Raw genomic sequence first — 23172 nt, 5'->3', positions numbered from 1 at the left:
AAAGTGATATTTTCAGGAAATCTTGTATGATTTATTAGAATAAATATCACTAAGTTTCATGTTTTTATATTGGAAACTAAGGGAGAAATTGCCAAAATTCTTTCTATCTGAACGATCGGTTGTATGGGATATATATTATATATAGCTCCGATCAAAGTGATTTTTCAGGATATCTTCTATGATATATTAGAATATATATCACGTTTATACTTTCTACATTGCGGCAGGAATGACCTAAATCGTCTTATCTGAACGATCGGTTGTATGGGAGATATATGTTATAGTGGTCCGATCCTACCGGATCCGACAAATGTCTAATATAATACAAAAATACATGCTTGTGCCAAATTTCATTGAGATATCTTAAAATTTGAAGGACTAGTTTGCGTTCAAACAGACAGACGGACGGACAGACGGACATGGTTATATCAACTCAGCTCGTCGCCCTGATCAATTCGGTATACTTAATGGTGAGTCTATCTTCTATATTTCTCAACGTTACAAACATCGGACCAAAGTTGATATACCATTTCATGTTCATGAAAGGTATAAAAATATATTTTACACAGAGAACCTGCAAATATTTAAATAAGAAATACAAAGTATTGGTTTATAGATCAATAATCGAACCGCATTTTATTTACTGCCCGACTATATTTTTCTTATTGCGAGATAGTCAGATATGCAAGCTACAAAAGCAACCGAACCGAGCTATGACACACCTATCAGAGACATGCTCTCTGCTCTAAATTGGCTAACCTTTAGGCAGCAACTTTTTTATTTTACTAAGAAATTTATTAAGAACATAATCGACGGCAACTTGCCTGCGTACTTAGAGAGTAACATCAAATATGTAAAAGATATGCATTCTATAAATACACGAAGCAAAAATAACTTCAACTTACCTGCTTATAAAACTAAAGCAGACAAATTTAACTTGTATTGTAAGGGATTAAAATGCTATAACGAGGTACCTAATGACATCAAATCATGTAATGCCAATAGATTAAAAAAAAAATTGTATATTCATTGTAAAACACTACCAATTTAGTACTGTATAGGCAGGCTTCCATAGAATCAATAACAATGTATGCCTGGTAAGTATTCTGATATGAAGCGTCTTCCAACAATTTACCTTTCAAGCTCTCATGCGCATACAATAAAATTCACCGAAACACATACTGCAACGCATCACTCGATCATATCAGTGCATCGCCGTTCAGATGTTGCCTTCGCGCTTATTCGTAAACGGCCTTCATACCAGAGATAACTGGCATCAAAATAGTGTTGACATGATTCGGAGGTCTGCCACAGTTCAGCACCATACTGTAGTTCAGGGATGGGCGTTATCAACAAATTTGAATAACCATTGACGAAAAAATAAAAAATAAATTTTTATTCATTATTCAAGAAAACTTGAGTGATGAATAACATGTTATTTTTTATTCAAGCATTTCTTGAATAATGAATAACATTTTCTCGTTATTCAAAATATTCTGATTGATGATAAGCGCTCATTCTTATTTTTGCAAAATTTGAATAAAGAGTTGAGTTATTATTCCTTATTTACAAGATATGGAATAACAATAAAATTTTAGTTTTTATTCAGTTATCCAAAAATAAAAAAATAAACCATCGAGATGCCCTGAAAATATACCCATATGCGTAACCAGTTCGTGTGTAGTTCTGAAGCTTCTTAGGGTAATATTGAGATGATTTTGGGGAGTATTCGTGGGGTTTTTTGGGGGCGGTTGGGGGTGATTTCTGGGAAACCCTGCGGATCCTCCCGGGGCCTATTGGGGTCCATTCCAGGGGCTCCCTCGCGATCCTTCTAGGGTTTTGGGGTCATTTCGGGATGACTTTTGCGACTCCCTCGAGGTCTTTTGGAGGTCATTTTGGCATGGTTTAGGGGAGTACCACGGGGTCCTCCCGGGGTCATTCCGTGATCTTTTTGGGACTTCCTCGGTGTCATTTGGGGGTCATTCCGGGATGATTTTGGGGACTCCCTCGGGGTCATTTCGGGATGGTTTTGGGGACTCCCTAGGGGTCATTTCGGGGTCATTCCGGGATGGTTTTGGGGACTCCCTCGGGGTCATTTCGGGGTCATTCCGGGATGGTTTTGGGGACTCCCTCGGTGTCATATCGGGGTCATTCGTAGATCATTCCGGGATCTTTTTGGGGACTACCACGGGGTCCTCCCGGGGTCATTCCGTGATCTTTTTGGGACTTCCTCGGGGTCATTTGGGGGCCATTCCGTGATCTTTGTGGGACTTCCACGGGGTCATTTCGGGGTCATTCCGTTATGATTTTGGGGACTCTCTCGGGGTCATTCCGGATAGTTTTGGGGACTCCCTCAGGGTCATTTCGGGGTCATTTCGGGATGGTTTTGGGGACTCCCTCGGGGTCATTTCGGGGTCATTCCGGGATGATTTTGGGGACTCCCTGACCCCCAAATGACCCCGAGGGAGTCCCCAAAACCATCCCGGAATGACCCCGAAATGACCCCGAGTGAGTCCCCAATACCATCCCGAAATAACCCCGCGGGAGTCCCCAAAACCATCCCGGAATGACTCCGAAATGACCGCGAGGGAGTCCCAAAACCATCCCGAAATGACCCCGAAATGACCCCGAGGTAGTCCCCAAAAAGATCCCGGAATGAACTACGAATGACCCCGAAATGACCCCGAGGGAGTCCCCAAAACCATCCCGAAATGACCCTGAGGGAGTCCCCAAAATCATCCCGGAATGACCCCAAAATGACCCCGAGGGAGTCCCAAAAAGATCATGGAATTACCCCGGGAGGACCCCGTGGTACTCCCCTAAGTCATGCCAAAATGACCTCCAAAAGACCTCGAGGGAGTCGCAAAAGTCATCCCGAAATGACCCCAAAACCCTAGAAGGATCGCGAGGGATCCCCTGAAATGAACCCCAATAGGCCCCGGGAGGATCCGCAGGGTGTCCCAGAAATTACTCCCCAAACGCCCCCAAAAAACCCCACGAATACTCCCCAAAATCATCTCAATATTACCCTAAGAAGATTCAGAACTACACACGAACTGGTTACGCATATGGGTATATTTTCAGAGCATCTCGATGGTTTATTTTTTTATTTTTGGATAACTGAATAAAAACTAAAATTTTATTGTTATTCCATATCTTGTAAATAAGGAATAATAACTCAACTCTTTATTCAAATTTTGCAAAAATAAGAATGAGCGGTTATCATCAATCAGAATATTTTGAATAACGAGAAAGTGTTATTCATTATTCAAGAAATGCTTGAATAAAAAATAACATGTTATTCATCAATTAGAAAATTTAAAATGATGAATAATTTTTTATTTTTTATTTTGATTTGTTTCATTTCAAAATGACTCAACCCTGCTGTAGTTCATAGATATAACTAGGATAGAATTATATGTTAGTCTAGTTAAGATTATTATATATATATATACATTGTAAACAGATATAAGCTAGGCTTAATTAAGCTGTAATTAATAAATAAATTAATAACTTTCCCAAAGAAAAAGGTAAAAGCAACTAGAACTCTTTTAAATTTGAACCATGGAAGGATTCCATATACTGAAAGAAATGATGCTAGTAAAATCAAGAAATCGGTCCTGTTGTTCTTGACTTAACGGATATTCGGTGAAATTGATCGAATTATGGTTAATTCGACCGAGTTCTTTGTCAAGCGAACAAATTAGTTTAGTCATTTCAACAGAAGAGAAATTGTCGCTCTTAAGTTAACAAAATTCTGTAAAATTGACAGATTCCTAATTAATCTAACTGATTTTTTTTGTTAACACAACTGATCTTACTGGTCATTTCAACAGCGATCAACAGTCAATACATGAGCAAATTTCAAAGAGAATTTTACCATCACTGCGCTCTCTACTTTGTACTTATGTATGCTGTGTTACTATATGAATGCACATATTTATGTATGTTAATGGCGGCCTCCGTGGTGTGATGGTAGCGTGCTCTGCCTACCACACCAAACACCCTGGGTTCACATCCCGGGCAAAGCAAAATAAAAATTTTTGAAATAAGGTTGAAAATTAGATGAAAATTGTCTTAAGCGGTGTCGCCTCTCGGCACTGTTCGGCAAGCACTCCAAGTGTATTTTTGCCATGAAAAGATCTCAGTGAAAACTCATCTGCCTTGCAGATGCCGAAACATAGGTACTTTCGTACAAAGCTGTTGCAACAACTTTTTTTGTTCATTTGACTACTAAAACGGTCTATTACGAATCAATGTTTTGTGCGCGCTTGATTCAACATCCTGTTGCGATGTATAAAAATTGACAGAAATTTCGGTTGAATTGATCCGTATTTCGGTTGATTTTACCAGTCTTTTTCTTTCAGTGTATACACGCCATACTTTTAGGAGTTTCGTTTTATTAGACGTTGCTGATCATTAAAAAGCCTCACACAGTTTAATGCGTGTTGTTTCTTTGGAGGTATTAAGCCTTATTTTATCATGATTCAAACGAACTATATCAAAGAAAAGTAGGCACAAATTCTTTGTCAACTAAACCTGCTGCTTCGACGAATATACTATTTTTAGGCCGTTAATAAGACAGTCGTTAAAAACTCTCGTTTGTTACTTATTATTGAAATTTAATCAGTCGATTTTGAATTTGCTTTTCGACCAAAATAAATTAACCGACTTGTTACAAAAAGGCCTGACCCAGACTGCTGAAATAAAATAATAATAAAAAAAAATATGCTGAAAATTTGTGGCATTATTTTAGGCTGGTCCTTTTTATTTTTTGACAAATTATGTTGTTCTACAGCATATATGCTCTTGGGTAAAAAGAGGACCTGTCAAACACTACTGGTAAGGGTATAAAGGAGAGCAGAAAAAAACTATCAAATTCATTCCACACTTCCCGTCATTCCACACTACCCGTCCAGGCTCAAACAGAAATAATTGGCCTCTTCATAGAAGACACATATTCCTTTGCGACTCGTTCCGGACTAATGCAGGGTAATTACTAACACACAATGTAGGAAAAAGGTTTAGTAAGTGATGCAAAAATATGTTGCATATTTATAGGCACACACTTCCTTTTCTATTGCTTTGATATTTTTCCGCTTTTTAAACGGTTTTATTTAGTTTGACTCTGTGTAGCGAACAGAATTTTGTAATTGGAATTTAAGTAACTTCCCTATAAGCTACAAGCTTCAAACTTGCAATATTGTTCAGAACTCGATGACAATGCAATAATAAGAAAAAGACTCCTATAGGTAGTGTATATGGATCGAAATATTTCACAAAATCGTATTTGTGGTCCGATGTGGCTCATATTTGGAACACAATCAATAAAACTGTAAAACTTAAAATTTTTTTTAAATTATTTTATTTATAAATGAGTTTTGTCCGAATGCATTTATTGAAATTTTCTGGCGAGTATTTGCTTAGAACATTTAATCATGCGATGACCTCAGAAATATCATTATATTCGTATTGTACAATAAAAATATTATGAAAGAGTAAGTGTTTCACAAATATACTAAAAATAAAAAAAAAACTTAAATAAGGCAATTATCTAAATTTCAAATTTTCAAACAAAAATATTTTCCCAAAGGATACAAAACACATGATAAGGTCTTCTGCAAAAAATTTCACCAAATTCTTTCCGTAAATGCTCAATGCATTTTAAAGCAAAAATGTCCCTCTTCAAAATTGCTTCACTACTCTCAGCCTGAAAATTTCAAATCATACAAAATTCATTACCGCAAGCGTCGGCTGGTCCCCAAACATAACTGCATTAAAACCGCAAAACTATGTAGTACAGTTCACAACCACAAACGCTGTGGGTGATTGCGCATGCACACAAGTTAAATTGCATTTCGTATTGAACAGAAAAATATAGCCCACAGTTAGGCACATTTTTACAAACCACTCGTTGTAATAAACACAATACAACTTCCAATACACATTTTTGCTTTAGCTGTGCAGTGCCTGTATGACAAACCAACGAGCACAGGCAATTTAAGGAACCACAGCACTGCCACTAAGCAATTGCCTAGCCATACAAATATTTGTTGATCTACATTTAGGCGCTACAAATTGATTGCACAATTTAAGTAGTGTGTCATTGGAAATCGTGCGGTATATCGTTGAATGTAATGTATTTAGTTGTCGATTGCTTTTTATGAAACGTGCTGGGATTTATTTAAAGCTTTTTGCTTAATTTTCTTTCTAGCACACCTACACACTTAAAAGTGTGACATCAAAACTTAGTGTTGTTGCTTGCATACAAATTAGTAGCAACCTAATCCCTGCTCAACAGAGCACGCAGCGCAATTTCGACACATTTGAATATTGGAATGTGGTGCGTGGAATTCACAAGCATGCAATCAGGCGCACATTTTGATATGTAACAAAATCGTGTTCTCAAAATTTAAATATATCGGAAAGGAGTGGACTATGCACTTTCTGAAAAACACAAACATCGAAGAAAGTTTCAAAAGTGTGTTTTATTTTTTTTTTATTTTGAAAAATGTTTTTTAATTTTTTTATTTTTGTTATTTTTAATTTCAAATAAGCTTCAAACAGTATTTCAACTGGAATGTAACAATCACAAAAATATTCTGAGTTTGCAGTCCACTTTTAGTAATGTCTTGTAAACTAATTCAAGAACTGACTAAACTCCAAAATATTCTGAAACTATTTCAAACTTTTTCAAAAAAATATTCTGAAACTATTTGAAACTTTTTCAAATAGTTTTTTGAAAAAAATTATTTTAATAAAGTTTTATAATAAATTTTTTTTGTGAAAATACGGGTAAATTTTAAAAATTTCCGAATATTTTTCTTTCAAAATATACCTTCTTCTATATTTCCCTGACATTTCAAAAACGCGGTAGAAAATAAAATACTAGTTTTGAAAAATGTGTTCAAAAATAATGTTAAAGGAAATATTGTTTTTGAAAAAGGTTTTTTAAAAATTTTCTTGTTCAGAGCTAAGGCAGTTTGTTATATTTTATGAAAAAAGCATAAAGTTTCATATAATTAAGCCTTTCCAAAAAACATTTAAAATAAAAAATATTAAAAAATATTTTTATATGTTAAATTTTTTAAGTTAAAATTTCCAGAAATAAACTCTGAAATCAAAAAACTTTTACCTTCTTTTTTCACATTTCAAAACCCTTCCAAAAAGAAAATTTTAAAATTGATTTTCAAAAGTAAAATGACCTGAACAATTGAAAATTTAAATAAATTTTTGAAAATATTTTTGATAAAACAGTGATTTGAAAAAGGTTATTAAAAAAATTGCTTGTAAAAAATTCCTAGTTTTTAAAAATTTCCAAAAAGTGTTGCTTTCAAACTTTTATTTACTTTTGTTTAAAAACGGTGTAAAAAGTAATAATAGTGTGACGAATATTACTATCTCTAAGGTTATTAAATAAAGGCACAACAACATTCAATTAAGCTACGTAAACACATTAATCATCATGTATACACACATATACAAGCAGCAGAGAGATACTCACAAACGCATGTCATCATCAGCTACTACTTCGCTCACATATACACACGCATATGGTTACACACTACAAATACACGCGCGTATGGCTAGGATAGAGGATTCTAGACATTTTTTGCAGAGAACATAAAAGCAGCAGAAGCTGAGTAGTTCGTTAGCAGTTTGATTTAGGCACGCTGTTGGTTGCATTATTGAATATTCGACGAAGGTTAGAAGAAGGTGTAAAATAAGCGGAGTTTCACTAAATTCGTTACAATAGCAATTTTTCAAAAATATTTTTCTAAAATAAAGAGACTTGAAATATATGCTTTTTAAGGTAGTTTAGGAAAAAACTTTAAACATTTTTTTCTTTTAAGTTATATATATTTTGAAGGTATACCTAATTTTCGAAAATTTCTATCAATATTTAATTTTTTTCAGAATTTGGGTTTTGAAATCGAATTATTTTACTTAGGATTCTTTCCACAAGATTTTGGAAATATTTTTAAAAAATGTTATCGGAAAAAGATTTTTTAAATAAAATATCGTTTGTGAAATAATGGCTATTTTTTCAAAATTTCCAAAAAATATTTCATATATCACTTTTCTTTTCTTTTGGTTTTTTTTTTTTAAACATAGTAAAAAGTGAAAATAACAAATTTTGAAAATCGTGGTTCAAAAATTAAGTTTTTTTAAATTTATAAATTTTTTTGAAAGCATTTCAACAAATTTGTTGAAGGGCCAGAAATTGTGTTTCAAAAATAAAGTTACTTTCGTAAACACTTTTGAAAAAATTTTGAAATTTTTAATAATATTTAAATTTTTGTTTACCAGCATTAAAATTATCAAAATCAGATTCGGAAATCAAAATCCTTGTAAAAAGGTAAAGCTGAAATACTGCAAAATCGTATTTCCAAAATAGAGTGACATGAAACATTAACTTTGTTGTATTATAAACGCATAAAGTTGCATATTTGAAAATTTTTAAACAGCTTTGGAAATGGTTTCGAAATGAAAATATATAAAAGGTTTCTAAAATTATACTCTTTTGTGAAAATATGCAAAATTTTACAAACTATCTACAAAAAAGTCATACATTTCTTTCAGAAATCGAGTATTGATGATAAGCTTTAACACCACTTTCTTCTCCATTTCAAAACGCCTAAATTTTCAAAAACATGTTTCATAAAAAAAGCCACTTCAAACACAAAATTTGCTATGTTATAAATTACTGAAAGATGGAAAATTTTCTAAATATTTTGAAAAAAGTTTGGAAATAAGTATAAATGTTTAGAAAAAAATTTTATCGGCAAACCAATTTCCAAAAATTGAGTTTTCAAAATAAAGCAATATTTTCATTTTATAATTTCAAAAACGCTAGAAAAAGTCAAAGCAACAAAAAACGCTTTGAATATGTATTTTGTTATACTGCAAAAATTCTTAAAAAAAAAGTTTTGAAACGTTTAAAATAAAATGTTCGCTTATTCGAACTCGGTTATAAGTTTTGAATTAGCATTGAATTTACAGCACAGAACAGTTCAAAAAAACTTGTTTTGCAGCTCTCCTTCATACCGAAATTTCTGATTTCATCAAATGTTTGTTTAAAAACTCCCAATGTGCGGCGCTATGAATTGCTTCCCTCTTATTCCACGTTCTGCTAACGCTGCTGAATGATAAACGCGTGCTTTTGCTTCTTTGTATGTTTGATGTGTGTGTGTGCGTGTGAACTTCACTTGCTTGTTGCTTCACATTGCTCTAGAGAATGACATGTCCGAGTGCACACTCACACACACAGTTAGTCATAGTCACAAACACATTTGGTATTTTTTAGTGATTTGTTTTATGTCAAGCTTCTTTGGGTTGCGTAGTTGCTTATTGCATACAAACTGTAAATACATATCCACATTTTCAGTTCGGTATGAAGTGCTTGGAGGATAGCTATGAGATTACTTTCATTCTAAGTGCTTGCTTTTGCTGTTCACTGAGTATTTGTCATGCTTGTTTTTTGAATCAACTATTAGTATGTAGGTATGGAATTTTTTTGTTGCTCTGCGCACTTATTCGCTCAAAGGATATTTGTGTGACAGTGATTTCAGACGCGTTGATAGTAGTTTAGCAAATTAAGACACAAATGTGTAATACATAATCATACAACTGAGATTTCAGATTTATTTTTATTTGATTTCCAAGTAGTACTTAAACGTGACAATTAGAAAGGGAGACGTTTTCGTAAAGAAGTATAGAATAAAATAACAGTATCAGTGCGAGGTTACCAAAAATCTCGTTTCAGAGCTCGAAATGCATGAATCTATCTTCAAAAAAAACAAACAAAAAAAAATTCTATGTATGTTCTTAAGTTAAGCTTTGATTACAAGTTATAAGAAGACGAACAGGAATAGGAATAAGAATGGAATTAGGAATATGACAAGGAATACGAATAGGAGTAGGAATAGGAAAAGAAATAGTCTTAGGAATAAGGGTATCAATAGGCATAATAATTGGAATAGGAATACGAAATAGTATAGCCTTAGGAATAGGAATAGTAAGAGGAATATGAATAGATATAGGAATAGGAGTATTAATGACAATATGAATAGGAATACGAAAACGAATAGGAATGGGAATATCAATAAAAATAAGGAATATGACAAGGAATACGAACAGGAGTTAGAATAGGAATTGGAAAAGAATAGGAATAGGAGCATCAATATGCATAATGGAATAGAAATACGATTAGGAATATAAACTTGAATACGAAACGGAATAGCCTTAGGAATAGGAATAGTAAGAGGAATATGAATAAAAATAGGAATAAGAGTATCAATATTAATATGAATAGGAATGCGAAAAGGAATATCAATAGGAATAGGAACAGAAATAGGAATAGGAAAAAGAATTCGAAAAGGAATTGGAAATGGAATAGCCGTTGGAGTAGGAATAGGAATACCCATAGGAATAGGAATTGGAATAGGAATAGCCTTAGCAATACGAAAAGGAATATCAAAAGGAATAGGAATTTGATGATATCCAAAACATCCCCGCTGCTACTAAGTTCTTTTCATACTGAAAAATCAACCCAAAAATGATTATCATGGTATACTGCAATCTCTCGTTTAAATGCTAAATCAATCTTTGATCAAGTTTTGATTTTTTTTTTTTATTTATGAAACATTTTAAATTAAAAACTGGCTCGTATAGGTACATACTTTTCGAGACTTTTATTCAATGAGCTTCAAACTTGGAGTTGGGTCTCTCAAAGTGTTTACTTGTTCGTCTAAAATAACATTGGGTTCTTCAAATTTTTTTTTCGAAAGCAACAAATATTTTCTTCAATAGGAAATATGGAGAGAACTCCGGCGGAAAACTCGAAAAGAAGATTTTCCACAAACTTTCAGTAGAATAAGTTCTTCTTACCTCAGAAAGGATCTCATTCGTTTTTTATCAGATTTTTTCACTAAAGTGGGACCAAAATAACGAAACATAATAATTGACCTTGTGGCTACTAGAGAAAAAATGAATTGACTTTATGACCATTTCGGAGAAGCAGCACGTTCATAAGTGGTCATAAGATCAATTGACGTAGCGGCCGTTGACCATTTGTCACCTCTCCAGTAGAAACACTAAAGGAAAACGGGTTTAATATATCCTAGAGCGTAGACGACCTTTAGAAAGGGAGACACATTTCGCACACCTAGATCACTAGGAAGCTGTGAAAGAAATCTTAAATTTCGAGGTTATGAGTCCTTGCTTCCCTATTCCGAATTGTATACTTTATTTACTAATCCTCCACTTATCAGTGAGAAAAGGCTTTGTAAAAAGTTTAACTTCCTTTTTCGCATATGGAATACAAGGCGTGAATCTCAGTGTGTGAATGCAAAGCGTCGAGGATGTTCATGTCCTACTCTCTCCAGCATAAGATCCCATTTAAGTAGTGACACATTTATCAGATATAGAAAAGCATCTCGTATTAGCCAAAGCGATTTTTCAGTTTGGTCGTTGAGCACACTTCTAGTAATACTAAGGTCACATTAAGTTTAGGTGAGAAAGTCATGGATCGGCTAGCTTTTTTTAATGCTCTCCTAAGCGTGTTTTGAACTTGTGATCTCCATAGTAGACCAACCAGTGAAAGATATGACCACGAGCGGTTTGACAATTGCTTTCTTTAACAATTTACAATAGAAATATATTTAAATTGGAAGCAGAATTGGACAGTAATTGAGAAAAAAAACCATTTCCCTTCATTTATATAGTATTTGGTATGCAATGTTTAATTTTAACAAATTTATTGATATTGAATTAAAGAATAAGTAAAGGATTTGTATTTTCAATGAAACTAAATTAAAATGAATTTGAATTGAATTATATATAAAATTTCACATGTGCGTCTTTTAAAGCGAACCGTCTTTTCAGCCGTCTTCGTGTTAACTCCTCGTCTCTTTCATTTTCTACTGCATCTTTCTTCTTCTTCGTTTTCGTCTTCGTATAACCAGTTTCTTCAATGCGAAAAGGAAACATTGGATAAAGCAATATGAGCCTTTTTCGCTAATTAACAACCTAAACAACCGTTTTTTTCTCCTGAGTATGAATTAGCTAGAAAATTCAGATTGTCCATTTCTGGAGATTGGCTGAGGCCATACTGGGAACATCGTCGCCCGCTTGCCAAAAGCATCAATGTGCCAAAATGAAAATGTTGGGAATTCGAGTTTCAAAGTTTATTGCACCCTCGAAATTAGAAGAATTAGTTTCTGATGTAAAAATGTATCTATATATTATTGTAACGAATTTACTGCAATTCCTCTTATTTGCAACCTTCTGTTTACGTTCGTATCGCTAAACTGTTGAATAAATAACTCTAATATTCAATAATGCAAAATGGCCTTTATTAAAGTACTTCACAATACACTGATACTTCACAACCAATAGCTTGCTTAAATCAAACTAATTGTCATGCCTCTACTGTTGCTGCCTTTCATACTCTGTGATTTCTCGTTCGCATACTTCTAGGCACTTCCATTTCTAGAATTTACTAGTTGGTTATCAGCTATAAAATTACTACGTTTATAGCTTTTCATATGCGCATATGTGAGCACCATTATAATTGCCTACTTTAGGGAGCATCTCAGATAAGATATCTGCATGTGTTTGTGCGTCTCTTCTCCGCTGCGTCTACGTACATATGTGTAGACATAATGATTGATTTATTGATGTGCATACAAGTCACTGCTTAGCATCGGCTTAGAGATGATAGTATCCCTTAGTGTTGCTAATATTCGTCACATTATATTCACACTATGCTCTTTCAACTGAGATAATTGATCTGCTCGCATCCCTTCTATTTTCCGAGATTTAGCACATTAATTTTTTGGCACAATAAAAATTTTAAAAACTTATCTAATTTTTTGTTAACACAGCTATACAAAAAAATTAAAAGTAGTCGGATCAGGTAATGCGACTCATGGTTTCTATACATTTAGGTGCGCTAAATCCAAACACGCTATAAGAATTGGCCCAAGTGGCCATGGTATGGCCTTAACCACAAAACACGTAAAAAACTCACTGCACATTGATTTTTAAATAATGGCCTGCTAGGCCAATTCTGTTGGCGGATTGGGATTCGGAGCATTACAGTACTTGGGAGGGTGCCAAGGAAACGGTTACTCACTTCCTCTGCGAGGGAAAACATCCGCGGCTGTGACTTATCGAAAGTATGTATGTAAATGGAAAAAAAAATAAATAAACACATTCAATTCAATTTCAATTATTGCAAACTTAGAACTAGTTCTTATTTTCATCAGAATCAGAATTTTCTGAAATGTTGGGTTCGGGTAAAGCGTTGCCCTCTGGATTTTTATAATAAGAACGATATTCTTGGTATAACAAGTTTTTCATACATTTTGTTTTATGGTTTTGATTCGGTAAGAGGCAACGGCTTCGAATAAACCGGTTTACCTTCAATTAAACAACGACCTTTTCTCGGATATTTAGCTATTAAAAATTCTTCATCGGTATAATTTTTTTTTAGGAAGACATTATACGGCTCATCTTTTGTGTATCTCAACTAGCATATATATCGCATGGGTAGAATAATTATAAATAAAAATATCGTCATACAAATGTATGTGAACCTCGAAAAGTTTTGGGGAGCTACGAGCTTCTCTAGTAATTTGTGCCCAACTTTCAGGCACGTATACCGGAACATTCGTACACACGAATGTGTGCTGTTCTTTTGTTTTTTTTCAAAAACTTTTGTGCCATATCAACGAATGTGTAATTCAAACAGGAAAATCATTACCTTGTTGCCAGCCAGAAACATGAATGTGTTACATTCATTTTTCTGGCTCAACCTTTTGTGATTGAACTATACATTCCTGAAAATGGCACTGCAAATTATTGGGGTTTCCATGTGCGTAGGAAACTCTAGATTTAAGTAGAACCTAGAGAATCTAAAGGGTAATATAACGAGGCCTATAACAGAAAATTGGAAAAATTTCACATTCATGCTTCTGGTTAGTGCGCGACGATATGTAAACAGATAACATGGGCCGACAAATTTTAAAAATACAACAGACCTAGAAGTGGGCGATGTAGTAACCCATCCATCTATAAGAAAGAGAAGAGTTGCCACATCTCGAAACAGCAATTAAGCTAGGCCCTAAAAAACTTTTAGGGCCCTAGCTAAGAGCATGGAGTTATTTTATAACACAAGTGTTGGCACCTGCTTAGTGTTTATCCGTTTTCTCATCAAACAAATTATGGTAACACTATGGACACATTAAGACTATGTGAGGTCTTTTTTGACCGGCCATTTCAACCTAACCTAACTCCACCTGGTCCTTCCAGCGGAGTGGGGCTCATCTCATTCCTCTGCTCCCATAGCCGGTTTCAGATATGAATAGCCCATCCAGTGTAGATACTGTGTTTCAACTCGCTGGGCTATGTTGATTCTTGCAGTCCACCATTAAGTTTTCTTCAGTTCTCGCCGTCGGCAACGGGTAGATGTCTGTAAGTCTTTCGAAAGACGTTCCTCTCCAACATTTTCAGAGCCATCATATCAGACGTTGTGAGGGTTCATGATGCTGCATCATATATCAGAACGGGTACATTAGTTGGCTTATAGAACATTATTTTCTTTTGCCGAAAGAGGTCATAAATTTTAAATTGCCCACTTATTTCAGAGGCATTTGTTCTAATATAAAGGTACGAGAGTCACGTTTTCCGGATGCTGTCAGTACATAAAAAGGCGCTAAAATTTATTTTCAATGAAAATTTACATATAATCTTAACCGGATGAAGATGACTGTAGGGACTTCGGGATTCCGCTAGCCACCTATGGAATGCTCTTCCATAGCTGGGCCTCGAGTTAGCTCAGCAAACGTTGGGCGGACACTACGTCTTGCAGGGTAGCAAGATCTTTCTGGCCGAAAGTGGATGGCAGAAGGTCTGCTGAAATAATGGGTTCACTAAGGCTCACCTATCAATGGTCATTGGGGTTTTGACAGGGAACTGTCCCATGGGTATCCATGCGGTACGTCTCAATATATTGGAAACTCCATCCTGCTGCAGCTGTATGGAGGATGATGAGGTGGAATCACCAAATCACTTTATGCTTGATTGCCCAGCTTTTGCCAGAACTAGGCGAAAGTATTTCGGTCGCGGCTCACTTGGATCTCCTGAGGAGCTATCCAAGGTGGAGATCGGTATCATTCGGAACTTTATCGTTGCTACCCAACGATTCTCCAAGTAGTTATATCTACGTCACCGTTATTTTAGTTTATTATATGTGGTATCACAACGGACATTTATGTTGTCCAAGTGAACTTCCCTGATAGGGGAACCTACATATAACCTTTGAAAGCTCAATCGCTTCTTTATAATGTTCAATTTTTCCCAAAATTTCTTTGTGACACTTATAAATTGAGATATATATTGATGTGTACGTTTTTTTAATGGACGTGCTTGATTACTGCAAACAATAGCAATATTTGTGGCATAATTTCAGGCGGACTTTCTTATATCGGGGTTTGGAATAGTGTAGGAGATGATGTAGTCTATATATATTCTTTTAACTTCAATATTTGTTTTCTTAGTTTAATATTATTTTGTTTCGAAGCATATCGTTTGCCAAACCCACCTACAAGTAGTTACGATGAGACAAACGTGCCTAAAAGTAGACTTCAAATGTGCAATAAATGTGTGTTATCACTAGCACTGATTGTCCGATAAATTTAACTGTGGCATGCTACTACCAAAGATTTTTGAAAGATCTTACTACCCTCCTATTATCATATTTAGAACTAGCATAAATAACTAAAAAAATATACTCACATATTTCTAGCTGTTTGCTGCTTGTAATAATGTCTACACTTTTCTGTTAGCCTTTGTTGATTTTTTTTTGCGCAATTTTTCACGCGCTTAAGTGAGTTTTGTAATTTTTAATAATAAAAAGCAGTGATGTGTGTAAAGACTCTCTGCTTTAATGATAAGGATTTTTGTGTATATTTTACATAATTTTTTTAGTTAGCTTATAGTTTTTTTGCTTTTATTTTTATTTTAGATGCGTTTATATTTTTTGAATACTGCGTGGCTTTACTGTCTTTAGCATGACTAAAGTTTTACGAGTCAGTGATTTTCTGTGATAGCAGTCACAACTAATTCATCTACGTAAAGACGATAACTATATTTTGCACTAAAAATCAAATTAGAGTTTTGCTTGATTTTTTAAGTTGAAACTGGTCTTTAGATACCAACTTTAGCAAACAGCTAATTTTCTTAAGTTTTTGTCAGTGATTTTATTTATTTATTATTTCTTTTCTATTTATAAATTTTTATTTTTATTTTTGTCCATAAATCTTGTGTAGTCTTGTAATTTTTCTCTAATATCAATCTTGAAAAATTTGTATAAACAACCTGAGTTTAACTAAAAATCAAATGAACTGAAAACTTAATTTTCAGCATACTTTTAGGCTGGCTTTCAAGCAATGGGTTTGTAGCTGCGCAGCAAAAAAGATGGCTTATATGATTTTTTTTAATGGTTTGCCATTTTATTTTCTTAGTTGCTTTCTGATGTCAACTGCATGTTGCAATCTTGTGCGGTAGTACGCCTTAAAGTATGCTTTAGTTTTTATAATTTTTTTATGTAGAAAATTTACTAAGCAAACCTAATAAAGCTTCATGAACATTCCTGGTTTCAAAACAGAAATTTGAAAAAATAGGGCGGAGTTTTGAAGATAATATGACATAACTGATATTACAGAGTGAACGGTATGTAGAAATTTCTGAAAATTTAGAACTACGTATAAGTTTTTTTGTAATGACAAGGAAGACTTTGAATTAATTGTTTCTGAATTGGTGTGTCATATTTCTTTTTTTTAAATATTAGCTTCGGAAGTCAAGCCTTCAATAAGGAGGTGTACTGAGTAAGAATTAGGTAAGGTCAGATTGAACTAGCCGGTCCATGAGAACCTCACATAAACGTAATGAGTCCGTAGTGTTACTAGAAATTTGTTTTAACGAACAAACTGAAAACCCCTATCAAAAACCTGGACCTATGTTATAAATAACTCCATCTTCTTGGCAAATACTACGAGCTTTCTAGGACTTAAACTGCTTCTAGATCTGACGGCTGTATCACTCCTAATAGCTAGAGTCTTAGCCTGGCAATCGCAGGACATGAGCACAAAACCTTCTAGATCGTTTCCTTCTCTAACCCGCACTTCCTACATCTGCCATCACTGACGAAGCCTGATTTAAAGGCATGTGACGCCTGAAGGCAGTGCCCAGTCAGAATACCCGTCATTAGTCTACAGTCCTCTCTTTTTAATGATAGAAGCAAGTTTGTTAGTCTAAGCTTGCAAGACCTACACACAATCTTGGACACTTTACAGCCCCACGCCTTTTTCACTTGGTCGATCATGTACAGCTCTCGCCTTCTCTTAATATCGCTCAATCTAACTTTGACTTGAGTAAGAATTAAGAGCTATGTAAAAAATGTTATACATTTAGATACACAAACTTGACAAAACTCACAGGATTATCCTACAACACTGCCCAGAGAACGGTTTTGCACTTCTAGGAAGGCTTAGGGAAGGACAAACATATAAGTGGCCACCCAAAGGTATCAGCAACAATAGATAGAGGTTAACCTATATTTTGGATGGCCTTGGCTCCAGAACATTACGCTCGTATCACCCAAATTTAGGTAAACCTTGAATCCACCCAACGTGCCTTAGTTGCGGTCAATTAAGCAATATTGCGCCCAGATGAAAGCAATACTTTTGAAAAAAGAGAAACCAACAAAAACCGCTACAGAATTATAAAACAATTTAGCGAAAAATTGGTAAAACTGTTGAACAAAACTTGATATCGCGTCTATCCTGAAAAGTTCATTCATACGGACAGCAGCGTATAAAAAGATAAAATTCTTTTACCTGTCATTGACATAGTTATGTATTACCATGCTAATAAAAAAAGGTATAGACAAACTAACTGTTATCACTTTATAAGCATTTTTGAATTTGCAGAACTTTCTGTACCAGTCCTTAATACAACCAAAGCTCCGGGAACTCTCTGAGCAGGCATTGCATCATGATCAAAAAAAATCAGTTGGACTTTTCCGCTGAATTTTTCGGTTCGAAAATCGAATTAATACACAGATAATATATGTATTTCATACTTTAACTTACTTTGTTTTTCAGTTTATTGTATCCTGTATCGTGTTGTTGTTTTTTGTTTTGTTTTTAAGCTTAAAAATATAGTTTACAAAGCCATGACTTTCTCTCTCCTATAGCTTTAATTTTTAGTAAGTTTTGATATTGTTACATTTCGACTTTGAATTTTTTTCTTTTTTATTTACATTTTATTTTATTGTAATTTATTTTTGTTTTGCTTGCTGCTTTAAAAATTGTCGGTTAAAATTGTTTCTTTCATTAGATATTTTAAAGGTTGGAACTTATATCTGTCTAAATGTGATTGTTTGGTTTGTTTTATATGTCAACTATTGCATTCTGTGATACCTTTTTACACTTCATTCTATTCTATACATGCTTAAAAATAAATTATTTAATTTTTTTATTTTTTAGTCAGCTGTTTTTTTTCGCACACAAAAATTAGTAGTACAAAAAAAAAAAAACAATATTTAATTTCAAATTTTATTCCTTTGAGTTCCTTACACATTTACAAAAATAATCCTCTTTATTTAATCTTTTTTTTTGTCAAACATCAAATCCACCGTTGTCATGAGTATTTGAAAGCTGTTTTTCATAATTTTTGCCTTTTTTGTTTTCCCACTAACATCTTTCAGTTTAATATAGAATTTCCGCTTACACTCCACCACGACTTGTTGCTCAATTCGGCGACGAAACAAAAATGATGAAGCAGCCAACAAACAACGCGCACACACTTGTTGTACTCAACAAAAGGCGACTGCATGCTGTGTGTTTATTAATGTTTTTGTTGTTCTATGAAATTGAGCACTTTACACACACACACACACAGTGACAACACAAAGGCAGTTTTATTTATTTGCGTGAAATGCGTAGCGTACAACTGTGTACTTTCGTCGCTGAAACAAGTCTGTTGAAGGCAAGCAGTAGAACAAACTTAAAATGTTGCTCATACGCAGTGGTGGCTGACAATTGTTAATAAACTCAATGCTCTTGGCTTCGCGTTTTGCTCTTACTCGCATACGTCACAGTGCAGCATCCTTGCTGTGTTCGAATTCGAAGTCGTGGCACTGCGTGACAAAAATGTTAAGCAGTGCATTAGTTGTAGTTGTTTTTGTAGCATTCGTACTAACTGCCTTCGCTTGCTCTAGACAACAGCTCGTCAAACTGGCCTCGTCGTCCTGCCAGCAGCGCTTTTCGTGCACGCAGCGCAACAACCAAAAAGCAACTGTTCGTCAACGGCGTGTTACGCAGCCTTTTTATAGATGCTGGGGATAAGGGCAGCATAAATAAAACGAAGTGTGATTTGGCAGCGGCGCAAGCCGATGTAACATTCGGCGCGAAATGAAGGTCGCCCAATATATAGTTTTTGTTTTTTTTCTCGGCGCTTCAGTCCAAGGTGTACAGCTGGAAGCAACAGGATGCGCGCAGCTGTTGCTTTCGACATGCACACAATTGTATATATATACATACATACACACTTTATATGGCTTACTAAGTACATACATATATGTATATGCACTTACAGCGTTTGAGGGTGGTAGTGGACTCAATCATTTCCACCCGCGCTTCGCAAGCATATTAAATTTTTGTATGCCGCTTACTCCTCTCTCTGAAATCAGCGCTCTTTTGGAAAACACTCTTTATCTCTCTATACTCTCTCACACTCTAAGTTACACATCCTTTTCTTTAATGTCTGTAACAATTATAATCATAATGATGAAAGCCACAAAATTAATGCAAATTACAAAATTTTCAGCAAAATAAATGCAACAAATAAATTAACCGCGTAGCCTGTCTTCGGCGAAAAGGAGCTACAAAGAAAACGACCACAGCAAAAGCGACCGCTTAATAAAGCAGAAATACCTTTGGTAAGCGGATTCTTTGTTATTATTATTATTGAGGTTGAAAAATACGAAATAAATGCATGTTAATTTACTTGTAATAAATTATGAGCTAAATAATTAATAAATTAAATTTCAAAAATGTTAAATAAAAGTATGTATGTATAAGTATCCCGCCAATTTGTAGGGGAAAAATAGGAGCACGACGTAAATTGGAAGAGAAGCTCGGTCTTAGATCTCTTCGGAGGTTATCGCGCCTTACATTTATTATTCCTTTCATGAACATGAAATGGTATATTAACTTTGGTCCGATGTTTGTAACGTTGAGAAATATAGAAGATAGACTCACCATTAAGTATACCCAATTGATCAGGGCGACGAACTGGGTTGATATAGCCATGTCTGTCTGTCCGTCGTTCCGTCTGTCCGTCCGTCTGTCTGTTTGAACGCAAACTAGTCCCTCAAATTTTGAGATATCTCAATGAAATTTGGCACAATGATGTATTTTTGATTATATTAGACATTTGTCGGATCCGCTAGGATCGGACCACTATAACATATATCTCCCATGCAACCGATCGTTCAGATAAGACAACTTTGGTCATTCCTGCCGCAATTTAGAAAGTATAAACGTGAAACTCGGTGATATATATTTTAATATATCATAGAAGATTTTCTGAAAAAATCACTTTGATCGGAGCTATATATAGTATATATCCCATACAACCGATCGTTCAGATAGAAAGATTTTTGGCCATTTCTCCCTTAGTTTCCAATATAAAAACGTGAAACTTGGTGATATATATTCTAATATGTCATAGAAGATTTCCTGTAAAAATCATTTCGATCGGAGCTACATATAATATACTAGAAGACCCGGCAGACGTTGTCCTGCCCTAAATTTGGCCTATCTGCATACATTTTAATAAGCTTTTTCCGTCTGACTCTGCCCTCCCCCCCCCCCTCACCCTCTTCACTTTTTCCTAATCCTTTTATTCACTCCTCCCTCCGTCTTTTTCGCTTCATCTATCTCCATCTTCGTCTCATTCTATCTCTTTCTCAATTTCCTTCTCTCTTCTCTCAATTCCTTCTCATTCTTCCGCATCCCTTATTGCCTGTCCCAGAGGGTGGTATGTATTTTATTCCAGTCCCAGTCCCAGTCCCAGTCCTAGTCCTAATCCCAGTCCCAGTCCGTCTCTGGATAATATATTACTCTGTACCAAAGCACTCATCAACAGCTTTCATGTGATACCCGTATTGTATAAACACTGTGTAGGCATTCACTGGCCCACGTTTTGGCCTATATCTCAAAACCCTGTACCTGTAGTAACAACCGCGTGAGGTTTACGCAACTTGTGTGAAAGTTTGAACAAAATCGACCGACGCATCTCTTCAAACACCGGCGACCAACTAACACACATTTTAGCCTTTCTTTTTATATAGGTACATATATAGATTTTTATTTTTCACACTTCACTATAATATTAAAACGAAATGCAGATTTTCGTTGCTTTTGAAATTCGGCTTAAAAATTGCACATGGAACAACTAAAGACTCTCCTGTATTTAAAAAAATGTCATAGTACCTCTAAATCCCGGGCACCCTCAGAACCACCCCCCCCCCCCCCCCCGCCCCCTCTCGTCGGGCCTGGTGATGTGCTATACTTGATATGATTCGCTATAATATTTTTTATTGATAAGCAGGTTGTTTAATTAACCAAGCAATTACACGGAAGTATATCCTAGCCACTTGAAAATATGAGTGCCACTGCGTATACGTAACATTTTTTATTACGTATAAACAAATAAAAAAATTGCAATAAAATAATATTGCGACTATAAACAGAGATATTACCTATCCTATATTTCAAGTTAGACAAACTACATATGGGGTGCAAAACAAATTCAAAATCGGTTCAGTATTTTAGGAGTCCATTGGCCTCAATCCTGTGACACGTATTTTTTATATATTAAGATATCCCATACAACCGATCGTTCAGATAAGGGGGTTTTTTGCCATTTTTTGTTTTATATTTATCTTAAAAATCGTTTAGGTATATACATCTGTTCACTATATATTTCTTATCTTATACATCCGATTATTTGAAGACTACGAACGGGATAAAATTATTGTTCAGCCCGATTACTCGAGAAAGGTATGAAGTCTTCGCAACAGCCGAAGACAGTCCCGTCATTACTTGTTTTTTATTTATTTATGTATACGTTTTTTCAGCGAAGCGAAAAAGCACATTTATTTGGCATTGGGAGACTTTTTAGATTTCTCTAAACAAACCTCATAACTCCTTTGAGTTTGCACATAACAGATTTTTGTCTAATCGAGTGCAACTAGAATATGTAAAATTAAAGGCGGAGACTTTGTAGAGTTTTTAGAGTTTTACAATGCAGACTTTTTCGAAGTTGAAAACACTTTTAAAGCAAGTTTTAAACTAAGAAAAAAACTTAAGAGTGGAGAGTTTGTAGAATTTTAAAAAACATGCAACCAATCGGTTTTGGGAGCATGCTTATGTTAAGAAACTATTTGGGGAGGCAGAAAAATTCTCAAAACAAAGTGGAGAGTTTGTAGACTTTTTAAAATATGTTATACATACTAGTTTTGAATGGAGGACTCTTTCTTCATAAGTCTAAAACTCTTTTTTGTGACTGAAACGCTATTGCATAAAATTTAAAATAGGTCCTTTTTTGAAATTTTTAAATACTTGAAACGTTTCATATTTATATATAAATAAGTAAGGACGGGTTTGTCTTCGGCTGTGCCGAAGACTTCATACCTTTCATAAATGGGGCTGAACAATAATTTTATCCCGTTCGTAATCTCCAAATAATCGGATGTATAAGATAAGAAATATATAGTGAACAGATGTATATACCTAAACGATTTTTAGATAAATATAAAATAAAAAAATGGCAAAAAACCCTCTTATCTGAACGATCGGTATGGGATATATATTATATATAGCTCCGATCGAAATGATTTTTACAGGAAATCTTTTATGATATATTAGAATATATATCACCAAGTTTCACGTTTTTATATTGGAAACTAAGGGAGAAATGGCCAAAAATCTTTCTATCTGAACGATCGGTTGTATGGGATATATACTATATATAGCTCCGATCAAAGTAAGTTTTTCAGGATATCTTCTAAGATATATTAGAATATATATCACCGAC

The 23172-nt window shown here is 34.7% G+C and overlaps 1 protein-coding gene across 22 annotated transcripts in view; it reads right to left on the bottom strand.

Moving 5' to 3' along the window:
- Positions 1-19331, bottom strand: part of rsh (radish) — a 798688-nt gene extending 779357 nt beyond the window's left edge. For 10 of the 22 annotated variants that reach the window (XM_067780985.1, XM_067781002.1, XM_067780988.1 and 7 more), the window contains exons 1-2: positions 18159-19331; positions 15802-16360 (exon numbers count right to left, since the gene is read on the bottom strand). The gene's annotated coding sequence lies outside the window, so the exon portion shown is untranslated. Of the gene's footprint in view, positions 1-15801; positions 16394-18158 lie in introns of all 22 variants that reach the window. The other 12 variants (XM_067780995.1, XM_067780996.1, XM_067780989.1 and 9 more) reach the window with 11 other exon arrangements.
- Between the last annotated feature and the right edge of the window lie 3841 nt (positions 19332-23172).

The sequence above is a fragment of the Eurosta solidaginis genome, chromosome 4, assembly GCF_040869045.1.
Source record: "Eurosta solidaginis isolate ZX-2024a chromosome 4, ASM4086904v1, whole genome shotgun sequence".
Lineage (NCBI taxonomy): Eukaryota > Metazoa > Arthropoda > Insecta > Diptera > Tephritidae > Eurosta > Eurosta solidaginis.
This window is presented reverse-complemented; position numbering and strand designations above follow the sequence as displayed.